The sequence below is a fragment of the Triticum aestivum genome, chromosome 4D (assembly GCF_018294505.1).
Source record: "Triticum aestivum cultivar Chinese Spring chromosome 4D, IWGSC CS RefSeq v2.1, whole genome shotgun sequence".
Lineage (NCBI taxonomy): Eukaryota > Viridiplantae > Streptophyta > Magnoliopsida > Poales > Poaceae > Triticum > Triticum aestivum.
The window spans coordinates 403,720,180-403,733,889 of NC_057805.1; the positions used below are offsets into that span (position 1 = coordinate 403,720,180).

General features: G+C 47.0%; 1 long non-coding RNA gene across 1 annotated transcript; it reads right to left on the reverse strand.

Moving 5' to 3' along the window:
- Positions 1–280: 280 nt before the first annotated feature.
- Positions 281–3,511, reverse strand: LOC123098209 (uncharacterized). The gene is made up of 2 exons (XR_006447679.1): positions 3,077–3,511; positions 281–2,693 (listed from the first exon to the last, which is right to left on the reverse strand). It is a non-coding gene; the product is annotated as an uncharacterized lncRNA (long non-coding RNA).
- Positions 3,512–13,710: the final 10,199 nt, after the last annotated feature.

A 13,710-nucleotide genomic window follows, 5' to 3' on the forward strand; every position in this document is an offset into this window, starting at 1 on the left:
CTACTAGATCATGGATGACACGCGTTGCTGCGTCCGTCTATTTGTACAAATAAATGATAATAATATTTGTAAATTTATTACCACATAGAACATATTAAATTTACATAAACATAACCATAAATTAGTCCGTGATATGAGGAAATCTCATATACACATGGTAAAAGCAAGGTTCGCGTATGCAAACTGGATTGGTATAACAACATATACATTAGTCCATACAACAATTTTGATAATAAATACAACTAATGAGTACTACCAAGACATAATAAGAGATAACCCGTACTCCTAAAATAAAAATATTCAGACCAATAAGTAGATTGTTTACATGGTGCATTACCCGAATCTTCAAACCTGTACTAAAGGGCCACCATGTTCGGAAACAAAGAAGACTTAGGTGAGCCTAATGCACCTGGCTATTTCTCATGGAGTTCATCACATTCAAGTGATAAGAGTGCTAACAAGGATAATTAGCTATAGAATATCAAATAACAATATCCTACATAATACAGAATTACAAATATGTACTAATCATATAGTAATTCAGTTTTGAAGAGAAACCAGGCTGTAGGAAAGTGATAGATCGGCAATCCCATTCAATAATGAAAAGTCTTACAAAAAAACAGCATGGAAAAGGGTGTTGCTACACTTGCATGAATTAAATAAGATCCAAACTGAAATGTCATCCAATCAGCAACCACATCGTCGCGTGACAACATAACTGATATAGCAAGTAACATCTGTGTAAGAAAAAAGACAAAGAGTATTAGAACCAAAGTGAACTGGAATAAATGCGAAGATGCGTAATATGCCAGCACACCTAGAATGAAACCAGTGTATCCTTGAGCTGCTCAAGTTAGATTATGATTACTTGTTATGCATTTGTACTGAAATTAATTACAGCAAAGAGTCGATCAATTTTTTTATTTAAATGAAACTTGAATCCTCTTCAACAACTTCATCTGGCAACAACCAAACTTTCTGCAATTCTGTTGAATAAGTCTGAGCAATAAGAGTCTATAGCCTCATTGGCACCCTTGCTTGTTGTGTTACTTCTTTTCATCTGGTACAGAGCTATCTCAAGTTTGAACTATCACTGACAGGGCAGTGAAACCCTGTTCAACAACCAAAAATAATGTCCTAAATTAAACCTGGCTAGAGCTATTATTAGGATTGTTTTATCTCTTGAAATTTTAATACTAAGGGTTAGAGATTCTAAAGAAATACACTTAAACCCGTCTTAATTTTTTGGCATACCTCAGAACTGTAATAAGCAACATGAGTATTTATGAGGACCAGCGAATAAGTGGAATGGACTTTTGTGTTCTTGAGGCAAGTTTATAATGTTCAGTCATGTTCACCACATAGTTTCCATGGCATCACATGTTAAAAATTAGATACTGAGTCTGTACTCCACTAATAGCAGAGACACTCATGAATTAGAAAGCAAAAACAATCGTACCTAAGTTATAATGTTGATGTAGTACTATTGCTGCTCATAATTGAAAATGGGCCGATTTAGAGAAAGATATTCTACGGGATGTGCAAAAATAAAATTTGGATGCTGACATATATTGCAACAGATTTAAGATGTTCATACACTCTAGTATATATTTCTAGTATATTGTTCTTGATTTTTTGCTAACTCCAGTATATATCGCAATTGGTTTTCTTTCAGGCACTTAATCAGCCATCTGTAGAATAAGGAAATAAAAAAATTAGAAAATACAAAAAAGGCAAGTACTAAATGTTTCCGGCCGAGGGACTACAGAATCATGTACATACACTGGAACTAAGTTGGTGCTCCAGTGCTATCGTCTTAGCATCCATCTGAAACTCAATATATGGTACACATAGAAGATTTCTGATTTATAACATGCAAGGAATCATTGAAGTAGAAATTAGAATTAAATAAAGTAATAGATACCTAGAGATTTAGAGTAACAATATATAAAAGCTGATTGCTTTCAGATCTATAACATCAAAAATTATACATGTAACCGATTTATGATCTGTCATGTAGATTGCTCAAAAGTTTTCTCCGAGCTCGCTTAGGCCTCCTACACTAAAAGTGGATAAGTCAAAATACTATTACATGTGTCGCCTATTAGGTCCCACATTCAAACAAAGTGAAGTCATTAAAAAATCTAGCAAAATTACATTGTAATCTCTTTTGCAATGATTCCCAAAGCAACACACATGCATAGTGGGAGAGGAGGTCTAGCGACACACAGATACAACAAGGCAAGACAGTTCTGAAGTAAAAAACAATGGAACTTATTTCATGCCTAATGGGATGTAACAAAAAGGACAAACAGTCAAACACATAGAGCTGTGAGAATTCTACAAACAATATGATGAATATAAACTTTTCCATGATATAAGTTTAGCAATAATAATATATGAATCTATGAAAGAAACTTGAAGGAATTTTATTTGGGAGATTTCAAGAGGAATACCCGTACAGAGAAAAATGCTCGGATGACACAACAATCTTGGCAAAAAATAGTTAATGTAATCCTGCAGCAACAACCAATACTGGCTGACGATAACACCATCTTCCACTTGTATCAAAGATTGAAGTATGCTTCATGAAATAAAACTCAGAGCAGGCAACTTCTTGTATGCAGCACCAAAACATGAACATTAAGACACCCTTCCTGCCTTTTCTAGTTGGTTGCTTCTACACAAGAAAACTGAATAGAACATAAATAAATACAAGTGCAAAACACAACTATGAGGATGATGGCATGATGTTACTAAAACTGAACAGAGGAAACCATAATTATATTTTGTAACAACCAATTGACTATATTAATAAAATGACACCGATGCAAAATTTGCGGGAAGATCAACCATACATGAACCTTAGTTTCCTCCAGAATTATTTCCTTTACCTCATAGCACAAAGTTTTGACCTGCACCTGGCTCTATTAGTATAGGAGAAAATTTACACACTAAATGAAAAATATTGTACACTTTTCAAAACAAAACGAAATGAAATATTGTACGGGCGTGAGTGGAAGACAATTAGAAACACAATTTTTGCAAAGATGTATGAATGTGATTGTCTGGTTACCTTGGTGGAGGGTTTGACATCAACATCCAGAGGAGAGGGTATCATGACCTGCAGATAAGTGCCCCAAGTCCCCCAAATCCCTTATGCTTATGGCATGTTTGTCCTGCTTGTGCACCAGCGAGGGGCTCCAGAGCCATAAGGCCAGTGGCGGCGGCATAGGGTCTTCCTTGAGGGCTGGACGACGGCGGTGGTTGCGTTCCACCTTAAAGGACGGCTCCGAGCACACCGTCGTGGTATGGAAATCAACAGAGAGGATGCCGCTGTTTTGCTATGCGCGCTGCCGCTAGAGATCGAGAAAGAGGGAGGGGGGCCGCTGGTCAAGGTCGATATCGTGGTCGGCGGCCCTGCCGGGAAGGATACACCCAGCCGCCTAGATTAGGAGAAAGAGGAGAGAGGTCGGGGAGAGGAGTCGAGGAGGGGGATGTGCGAGACTGCGTCTCGATCCGGTTCGGGTGGGGAGAGGAGACTTGTACAGCCCATTGGGCCCAATTTAACGCGGCACGTCCAAAAAATCTAACGGATCAGCGGCCCAAACGGGGTGTGATCGGTATTAGCGAAAGAACCGGGCTAGAACCGAGATTAGGCGCGATTCACAGCTAATGTGACGGCCGAAATTGCTTAAAATTGACGTCGGACGGCTGTGAACACTGATGCTCTGAGAGGGCTGGAAAAGTGCTCAGTTTTAATGTATCTAAATGGTTTATAAACTATTTTATTAGCCATAGATTCATCAAAATAAGCAAACAACACACGAAAAACAGAATCTGTCAAAAACAGAATAGTCTGTAATAATCTGTAACTAACGCAAACTTCTGGAACTCTAAAAATTCTACCAAAATAGGACGACCTAAATAATTTGTTTATTGATCTACTGAAATTGGAATCAGTATTTTATCACGTTCTGGTGATTTTCAACAATTGTTTTCGTGAACAGAAAGTTTCTGAAATTTCAGCAAGATCAAATAACTATCATTCAAGAAGATCCTATAGGTTTCACTTGGCACAAACATTAATTAATACACAAAAACAAATCTAACCAGAGGCTAGATCAAAGATTTATTCCTAATAGGAGCAGAAAGCAAAAAATTAAAATAAAATTGGGTTGCCTCCCAACAAGCGCTATCGTTTAACGCCCTTAGCTAGGCATAAAAATAAGGATAGATCTAGGTATTGCCATCTTTGGTAGGCAATCCATATGTGGCTCTCATAATAGATTCATAAAGTAATTTTATTTTCTTTCTAGGAAAGTGTTCCATACCTTTCCTTAACGAAAATTGGAATTTAATATTTCCTTCCTTCATATCAATAATTGCACCAATCGTTCTAAGGAAAGGTCTACCAAGAATAATAGGACATGAAGGATTGCAATCTATATCAAGAACAATGAAATCTACGGGCACATAGTTCCTATTTGCAACAATAAGAACATCATTAATTCTTCCCATAGGTTTCTTAATAGTGGAATCTGCAAGGCGCAAGTTTAGAGAACAATCATCAAATTCGCGGAAACCTAGCAAATCACACAAAGTTTTTGGAATCGTGAAAACACTAGCACCCAAATCACACAAAGCATAACATTCATGATCTTTAATTTTAATTTTAATAGTAGGTTCCCACTCATCATAAAGTTTTTTAGAGATAGAAACTTCCAACTCAAGTTTTTCTTCATAAGATTGCATCAAAGCATCAACAATATGTTTGGTAAAAGCTTTATTTTGACTATAAGCATGAGGAGAATTTAGCACGGATTGTGTTGAGGATATAGACCTTAGAGTCACCCGCCAGGAGGGGCCGGGTTACTCATATGGTCATTACCAGAAGCCCGGCGCCAATCTTGAAGACGGTGGGCCAAAGATGGGCTTAAGACCCGGATATGGTTTAAGGCCCGTAGTTACAATCATTATTATGGTAAAACTTGTAGTATAAGGCAAGGATAGTTGAGAGTCCGAGCCGGACACTCTTATGAGCCGGCCGGGACTCTGAGAGCTGCTGGGCGTCAGCCTCCCTATATAAAGGGACGACCCGGCAGCGTTTAGGGACAAGAACAATCTCATCGAGAGCCGGGCATAGCAGTTTAGCTCCCTGGTGATCTTAACCCTAATCAATACCACCTCAAACTGGACGTAGGCTTTTACCTTCACCGTAAGGGGTCGAACCAGTATAAACCCTCGTGTTCCTTGTCCCGCATTAACCCCTTCAAGCTTCCTAGCTGCGATGGCTCCACGACTAAGTCCTAGCTCGAGGACATCTGCCGTGACAGTTCCACGACAGTTGGCGCCCACCGTGGGGCCAGCGCACGGTGGATTTGAGTTCTTGAAGGGCAGCTTCGAAGGGCTCAAGGGATACGTTGTGGGCCGGATGACCAAGAGTCGTCGCGGCAAGCTCTACATCGACGATGCAAACTGGGGCCCCGACGCCGGCTCAATTGAGTACGGGTACCGGGTCCCCTTCGGCGGAATTCATGTTTTCATTGGCAAGATTGGTGATCCGGGCCCTGAGCCGGGTCTCTGCGCCGATCTCGTCGAGACGGCTCAGCGTGCACAACCCGCCCGGGCCCGGCCTGCCTTAAGGCATGCTTTTGTGGGGTGTATCCATGGAGGACTCTCTGATCGATCTGGATCTGGTGATGAGACGGCCGCCGGCTCTGACAGCGAGTCGGCCACCGATGAGTCAAACTCGTTGTTCAACTCCAAGACGGCAGGCTCATGGGTTGTTCCGATGGTGACAGTATTCCGGACCTATTTGAGCCGCCAAGCCGGGTTGGAATCTTTATGGCCGGTGCGCAGCCTGTTCAGAACCCCGCTGCTGGAGCGGGAAACCCGGTGCCTTCTCCGGCTCAGGTGCTGATGGATCTCACGGACAAGATAACGGCCCTGTTAACCGCCACGGTTGACCCGGTAGATCAAGCTCAGCACGATGCGGAGGTGGCACAGTTAAAATTGGATCTAGTGAAGGCTAAAGAGGATCTTGCAGCGGAAGGGATCAGGCTGGCTGCGGAGAGGGCGGCTCTCGATGCCCAAACTCAGCTGATCCAGGCGCAGTCATTCCAACTCACGATGGATCAGAACGCGTCCAATGAGGTCATGAGAAGGAGGCATCAAAAGACCCAATCTCGACTCCCTCCGGTTTACGATCCACGCAACCTCTTCAACACGGTAGGTGCAGGGTCTAGTAACCCGCCAGGGGTCATAGTGCCCGGATCTGGAGCCCCTATTCAGCCACCAGTGATGGGGCCTCCCCAGGTGCCCCCTGCCCCGCCTCAGTACGTGCCAATACCCCCGGGTCATTATAATAACCAGCTGGAGAACATGGTCGCTGCGGCAGCACGGCTGGCGGCTCTCCCAGTTGACGGCGACTCTCCGACGGCTATTGAAACCCGCCGGGTCAGGGAACTCCTTCAGACAGCACTGGCGCAGCAAGAGGCGTACTCCTATAGCCGGGACAGGATCCACTCGACCCCTCGTCTAGGCCAGAGCCCGAGTTACAGCCGGCACATGGTCTCAGCAACCGGCTCAAGTAACGTCCGACGCCATGACACGCCCCCTGGCTACGGCCCGGCTCATAATGGAGCCTTTCACGCAGCAGACCAGGACGGAGCGCGGCAAGAGGCGGAGCAAGTGCCTCAATTGATGGCTTACCAGACCCCCCGGCTTATCCGACGTCTTCCGTCGACGTGGGTATCCCTACCAGGACCGGGGTTGTCCCTTGTTTAGTGCCAGCTATCCGTAATGAACGTCTACCTAAGGACTTCAAGGGCCCTAGGAAGGTGCCTAATTACACAGCTGACTTACAACCCGCGGCCTGGATCGAGAGTTACGAGATGGCCATGGAGCTACTGGAGGTCAGTGAGGCGGCAATGGCCAAGTACTTCACCATGATGTTGGATGGGACTGCCCGCACTTGGTTGAAAGGGCTACCACCGAACTCCATCGGGTCTTGGTCTGAGCTGAAAGCCCGGTTCATCCAAAACTTCAAGGATACCTGCAGGCAGTCGATGTCAATTGTGGATTTGACTAACTGTAAGCAGCAGGAGGGTGAATCCAGGACGCATTGGGTTCGCCGGGTCAAGGAGATCATACACTCGTCAGATAAGATGGATGCCGGCTCTGCAGTCTTAATGCTGGAACAGAATTGTCGTTTCGTGCCCCTGAAGATGAAACTCGGGCGGCTTAAGCGCGACTGCAGTGATATGGGTACACTAATGGCGGCTCTTGTTAAGTACGCCAATTCTGATGGTACCAAGGATCCCCCTTCAGATGATGAAAGGGCAGGGAAGGGAAAGAAGAACGGCAACGGCAAGGGTCTTCAGCATAACCCGGGGAACCAAGGAGGAGGCAAGCGCAAGGCCGACGGCAACCTAGAGTTTGTGGCCAACGCCAGCTTACAAGGGAATAACCAGCGACGTAAGGGGAGGCCCCCTCCCCGAGGCGGCGTGTCAGGTCCGACGCTGGAGCAGCTGTTGAATGAGCCTTGTCCAAGGCACGGCTCTAGAGAGAAGCCAGCGACTCATCTGTGGAAGGATTGTGCAATCATGAAGGCCTTTAAGAATTACAACGGCCCGGGTGGCGGCTCAGGCGCCGGCGGCTTTCATGGCCCGGGCGGCGGCTCAAATTCTAATCCTCAGAGCGGTCAAGGGGGCTTTAATCAGCAGTCTGGCCAGGGTCATCAACAGCAGCAGGGGGTTATCAGACCAATCCAAAGCAGCTTAGCGGTGGACAGTATCATGTGTTTACCACCAGTCTGTGTAAGCGAGATCAGAAGCTTCACAAGAGGGCAGTGAATGCTGTTGAGCCGGCGGTCCCACGCTACTTGCGGTGGTCTGAGCAGCCTATAGTGTGGAGTAGGGAGGATCACCCTCCCCGGGTGGACAACCCGGGCCACCTGGCCTTAGTAGTGGCTCCTCAAGTGGGAGGATATAAGTTCACAAAGGTGCTCATGGATGGAGGCAGCAGCATCAACATCCTCTATTATGAGACTTTCCGCCGTATGGGGTTGGTTGATAAAAACCTCAGCCAGTCAAACACTATCTTCCATGGTGTGGTACCTGGTAAGTCGGCTTATCCAGTCGGCAAGATCGAATTGAAAGTAGCCTTTGGAGATGAGAACAACTACAGGGTGGAGAAATTGACCTTTGAGGTGGTTAAGATAAGAAGCCCATACCATGCTATATTTGGGCGGCCGGCTTACGCCAAGTTCATGGCTCGGCCGTGTTATGTGTACTTACAGCTCAAGATGCCGGGTCACAACGGGACCATTACGGTTCACGGCAGCCGGAAAGTGGCCCTGGAGTGTGAGGAAGGCGATGCAGCTTATGCAGAATCTGTTTGTGCAACAGAGGAGTTGAAGTTTTACAAGGACAATGTTGACCCAACTGATATGACCTCTCTGAAAAGCCGACTACGGAGCATGAGCCGGCGATGAAATTTAAGTCAGCTGATGAGACTAAACTTGTTGATTTCGTTCCAGGAGACTCATCTCAGCAATTTAGCATCAGTGCCAATCTGGATCCAAAATAGGAAGGCGCGCTCATCGAGTTCATCCGTGGGAATAGGGACATCTTCGCATGGAAACCTTCTGACATGCCAGGTGTACCTAGAGAACTCGCGGAGCACACTCTCAATGTTGATCCGAAATTTAAGCCGGTCAGGCAGTTCCTTCGGCGGTTTAATGAAGAGAGGCGGAAAGCTATTGGTGAAGAGGTGGCCCGGCTCTTGGCGGCCGGGTTTATTGTTGAAGTCTTTCACCCAGAGTGGTTGGCTAACCCGGTGCTCGTACTCAAGAAGAACGGCACCTAGCGGATGTGTGTGGACTACACGGACTTAAACAAGGCATGTCCGGCTGATCCTTTTGCCCTCCCCCGTATTGATCAAATCATTGATGCTACGGCAAGTTGTGCACGCTTAAGTTTCTTGGATGCTTATTCTGGATATCATCAGATTAAGATGGCAGTTAAGGACCAGGAGAAGACGGCGTTCATCACTCCCTTTGGAGCCTTCTGCTATGTGTCTATGCCCTTTGGACTCAAGTGTGCACAGGCGACTTACCAGCGTTGTGTACAGAACTGTCTTCATAAACAGATTGGGCGCAATGTTCACGCTTATGTGGACGATATTGTGGTTAAGTCCATAAAAGAGGAAACCCTGATAGATGATTTAAGGGAGACCTTTGATAACCTCCGGATCTACAAGATGATGCTTAACCCGGCCAAGTGTGTTTTTGGTGTTCCTGCAGGCAAACTCTTAGGTTTTTTGGTTTCTGACAGAGGCATTGAAGCTAACCCGGAGAAGATCAAGGCCATCGCCTCCCTGGCTAAGCCTGCGTGTATAAATGACGTTCAGCGCTTGGCGGGTCGCATCGCTGCTTTAAGCCGGTTCATAAGCCGTTTGGGTGAGAAGGCCATGCCTTTATATCAGTTGATGAAGAAAACTGATAACTTTGTTTGGAATGATGTAGCTAATACTGCCTTTGAGGATTTGAAGAAGCAGCTGGCAGAGCCTCCAGTCCTTGCTGCTCCGGTTGATAAGGAGCCCTTATTATTATATGTGGCGGCGAACACACGAGCCGTCAGTGTGGCTATGGTGGTGGAGCTCAAGGAGGAGGATAAGGAGCATCCGGTTCAGCGGCCGGTTTATTATGTCAGCGAAGTACTCATTGAGTCCAAGCAGCGATATCCGCATTGGCAGAAGCTTGTTTATGGTGTGTTCATGGCGAGCCGAAAACTTAAGCATTATTTTCAGGGTCATCCCATCACTGTGGTCAGTTCTGCCCCTCTTGGTGATACCATTCAAAACAGAGAGGCCACAGGGAGAGTGGCTAAGTGGGCTATCGAGCTCGGACCTCATGGTCTCAAATATGTGCCACGCACTGCTGTTAAATCTCAGGCCCTGGTGGATTTCATAAATGATTGGACAGAGTCACAAGTGCCCGAGCAAAAGCCGGATAACACATATTGGACTATTCACTTCGATGGGTCCAGGCAGTTGGAGGGCTCGGGGGCTGGAGTTGTATTGGCTTCCCCTAAGGGTGACAAGTTCCATTATGTGCTACAGTTGCTGTTTCCTTGCACTAACAACGCGGCTGAGTACGAGGCCTTGCTCCATGGTCTTCGGATGGCTAAAGAGATGAGCTTAAGCCGGGAAAGGTGCTTCGGCGACTCAGACTTGGTGGCTCAACAAGTATCAGGAAAGTGGGATTCCAAGGACCCTCTCATGGTGGCTTATCGCCGCGAGGTTGATGCCATTGCTGGGCACTTTCAGGGTTACCAAGTGGAACACATCGATCGTAGGAAGAACGAGGCGGCGGATGCTTTAAGCCGGCTGGGCTCTCAGCGAAAACCGGTGCCGCCTAACACTTTCCTGGACGTCCTGTATAGCCCTTCTGTTAAGTTGCCTACAGAGGAAGACTTGGCTGTCCCTGACCCGGAGGCACGACTGGTGGCGGCTCTCCATATCATACCAGACTGGACAATGCCATATCTGGCTTACATGACCCGGGGCGAGTTGCCTGAGGATGAAACTTTGGCCAGGCAAGTAACCCGGCGGGCTAAGTCAATGATCGTTATCGATGGCGAGTTGTATCATCGCAGTGTTACAGGGGCGTTTCAGCGTTGTGTCTCCCCTGAGGAAGGTCAAGAAATCTTGCGTGAGATCCATGAAGGGGATTGTGGCCATCACGCCGGTTCAAAGTCTCTTGTGGCCAAGGCTTTTCGCCATGGTTTTTATTGGCTGACGGCTCATGCTGATGCGGAGGACTTGGTCAGTAAATGTGATGGTTGCCAGAGGTTCTCACGACGGGCTCACGTGCCGGCTCAGGAGCTGAGGATGATCCCAATCACTTGGCCCTTTGCGGTCTGGGGGCTTGATATGGTTGGGCCTTTTAAGAGGTCCAAAGATAAGAAGACCCACCTCTTGGTGGCAGTTGACAAATTCACAAAGTGGGTGGAAGCTGAGCCAGTTAGCAAGTGCGATGCAGCCACGGCGGTTCAATTTATGAAAAAGGTGATTTTCCGCTTTGGCTTTCCGCACAGCATTATAACTGACAATGGCACCAATCTCTCTAAAGGCGCCATGGAAGAGTTTTGTCAACGAGAGCATATCTGACTTGATGTTTCCTCAGTGGCTCATCCTCAATCCAATGGTCAAGCTGAGAGAGCTAATCAGGAGATTCTGAAGGGCATCAAGCCCCGGCTTTTGGTCCCTTTGCAACGGACGCCGGGTTGTTGGGTGGAGGAGTTGCCCTCCGTGTTATGGAGCATCAACACTACTCCTAACAGATCTACAGGCTTCACGCCTTTCTTCATGGTTTACGGGGCGGAAACAGTCCTCCCCAGTGACATCCGTCATGACTCACCTCGAGTGGCGGCTTATGTTGAGGCGGATAATGAACAGGCGCGCCAAGATGCTCTTGACTTGTTGGACGAACAGCATGATGTGGCAGCAGCCCGTTCAACGATTTACCAACAAGACCTGCGCCGTTATCATAGACGCCGGGTTAAATCCCGGGTCTTCCAGGAAGGCGATCTCGTGCTCTGGCTCATCCAGGATCAAACAGATGCACACAAGTTATCCCCGCCTTGGGAGGGGCCCTTTGTGGTCAGCAAGAACTTGCGCAACGGGTCATATTACCTCATTGACATTCGGGAACACAAAGATTCACGTAAGTCGGAGGAAGAGACCCGTCGGCCGTGGAACATAGCTCAGCTTCGGCCTTACTACACTTGAGCCACCGGCTCTCATAATGTACATATTTCTTTCAGTCATGTATATATTATGATAAGCAATAAAACAGGACCTCTGTCCTTTTTTCTCCTCCAAATGTGCACGTGTTGTTTTCATTGCAAGATTAACATGATAACTTGAAGAAGGATCCGGCTTATGATCGTACTCGAATCTAGCCGAAGGTAATAAGGTCACTTGGGGGCTTCCTGTTCAAACATGGGTCGTATTCGAACCAAAGAGAACATAGATGTCGATACCCATTTGATTGGCAAAGTGCCGAGCTCATTGGGAGGTTTTCTTTGATCATATTTGAATCATAGTTTAACCCCTTTGGGAACCGACGTGGATCGTATTCGAATCAGCGTCGTTAAACAATTCTTGAAATCACTTGGGGGCTTCCTGTTCAAACATGGGTCGTATTCGAACCAAAGTGAACATAGCTGTTGGTACCCTCTTGATTGGCATCGCCACACCCACTGGGGGCTATATGATCGTATCCGAATCTTAGCTTAACCCCTTTGGGCCGGGTCTCTGGTCGTATTCAAACCGGAAGCCCCTAAGTTCCTCTGCCTTATAGCAAAGTTCCGCCTGATTATTTCCAAGTATGTACGGCCAGGTCTCATTTTGCCGGCTTAACTTTGGTTTACAGTATGGCTGAACGCAATGGGTGTTATAAGACAGGTAAACCGGAGTTGCGGTACCAACCCTCTTATCCGGGTTATCTAAACCGGAAGTATGCTTGCAGGCCGTTAAGTATGTTTTACGGCCGTATTCAGGATATCATTGAAGACAAGTTCTTTTTGATTCATATTCTGGGTTATCTAAAACTTCTGATTCTCAGGGCGGTAAGCCACCTCGAGACTTGTGATTTGCCCTTCTATGCAGGATAATTAAGGGCACCTCTTTCGAGGTTAAGAAAAACAAAGGATTGATTATGACCCGGAGAAACATCAAAGAGACAACTTCAAAAGACTTTAGCATTCAATACGTGCACGATGGCACGGCAGAGATAAACTGTTGCACCTACTCTATTACAAAACTCATCAAGTCTAAAAGGGTGGAGCATTGTTTGGTAAACCGCCAGCCGAGTTACGACGCTTGCTGAGTTGAAGTCTCCGGCTCGTTCCTATCTTCTCCTTCGGCTGATCCCAAGACCTGGAAGGTTGATGATTTCCAGTCGATGCCGCTGAGAGCTTCGAATTGGGTTCCTCGTCAATTAACCCGGCCGGGTCAATCTCCGGGGCGAAAGTGTGCTGACGAGCCGGCGGGATCAAGTTGAGGGCTTCATAGCGAGGGGTTGGAATCCTCTGATTCTCCGCATTGTAACCCGGCTGGTACTTGGTTAGATCTATGTCATTCCCGATAAGGGTGGCCACCGGGCGTACAGCCTTCACGCAAGCTGCGAAGTCCTTCTGATCGAAAGCTGAGCCGTCTTCCTTCAGGCTTGGATAGCCAAGGGCGATGTCCGCCGGGTCTAACTCCGGCAGGAATGCCTTGGCCCGGCTCAGCGCGGCGATTGCTCCGGCTCTTGCAGAGGCCCGTCGCAGCTCTTGAATCCGTTGAGGCAGTACAGCGAGCCGGCGAAGGACTTCTGCCAAGTGAGTCGGCACCTCGTTGGATAAGGCCACCACAGCTAAGGCACGCTGTGACCCGGTGTAGAGCTGCTCCACCAGGGTATACACGGCCTTCAGCTTGGTGACCACGCTCTGGTTGAGGTTGGCACTTCTGGGACCTGTTTAACAGAATCACATAAGCCGGCGACAAGGATGAATTATGAGATATAAACATTTTAAACTTGATGAAAGCCGGTGAGGTGACTTACCGAAGATGGCGGCCACCATCTGGGAAACCTGGCGCTTTAGGCCGGAGAGCTCGGCGGTCTTCTCGGAGAGAGTCTTCTCCGCCTGTTCAGCCCGG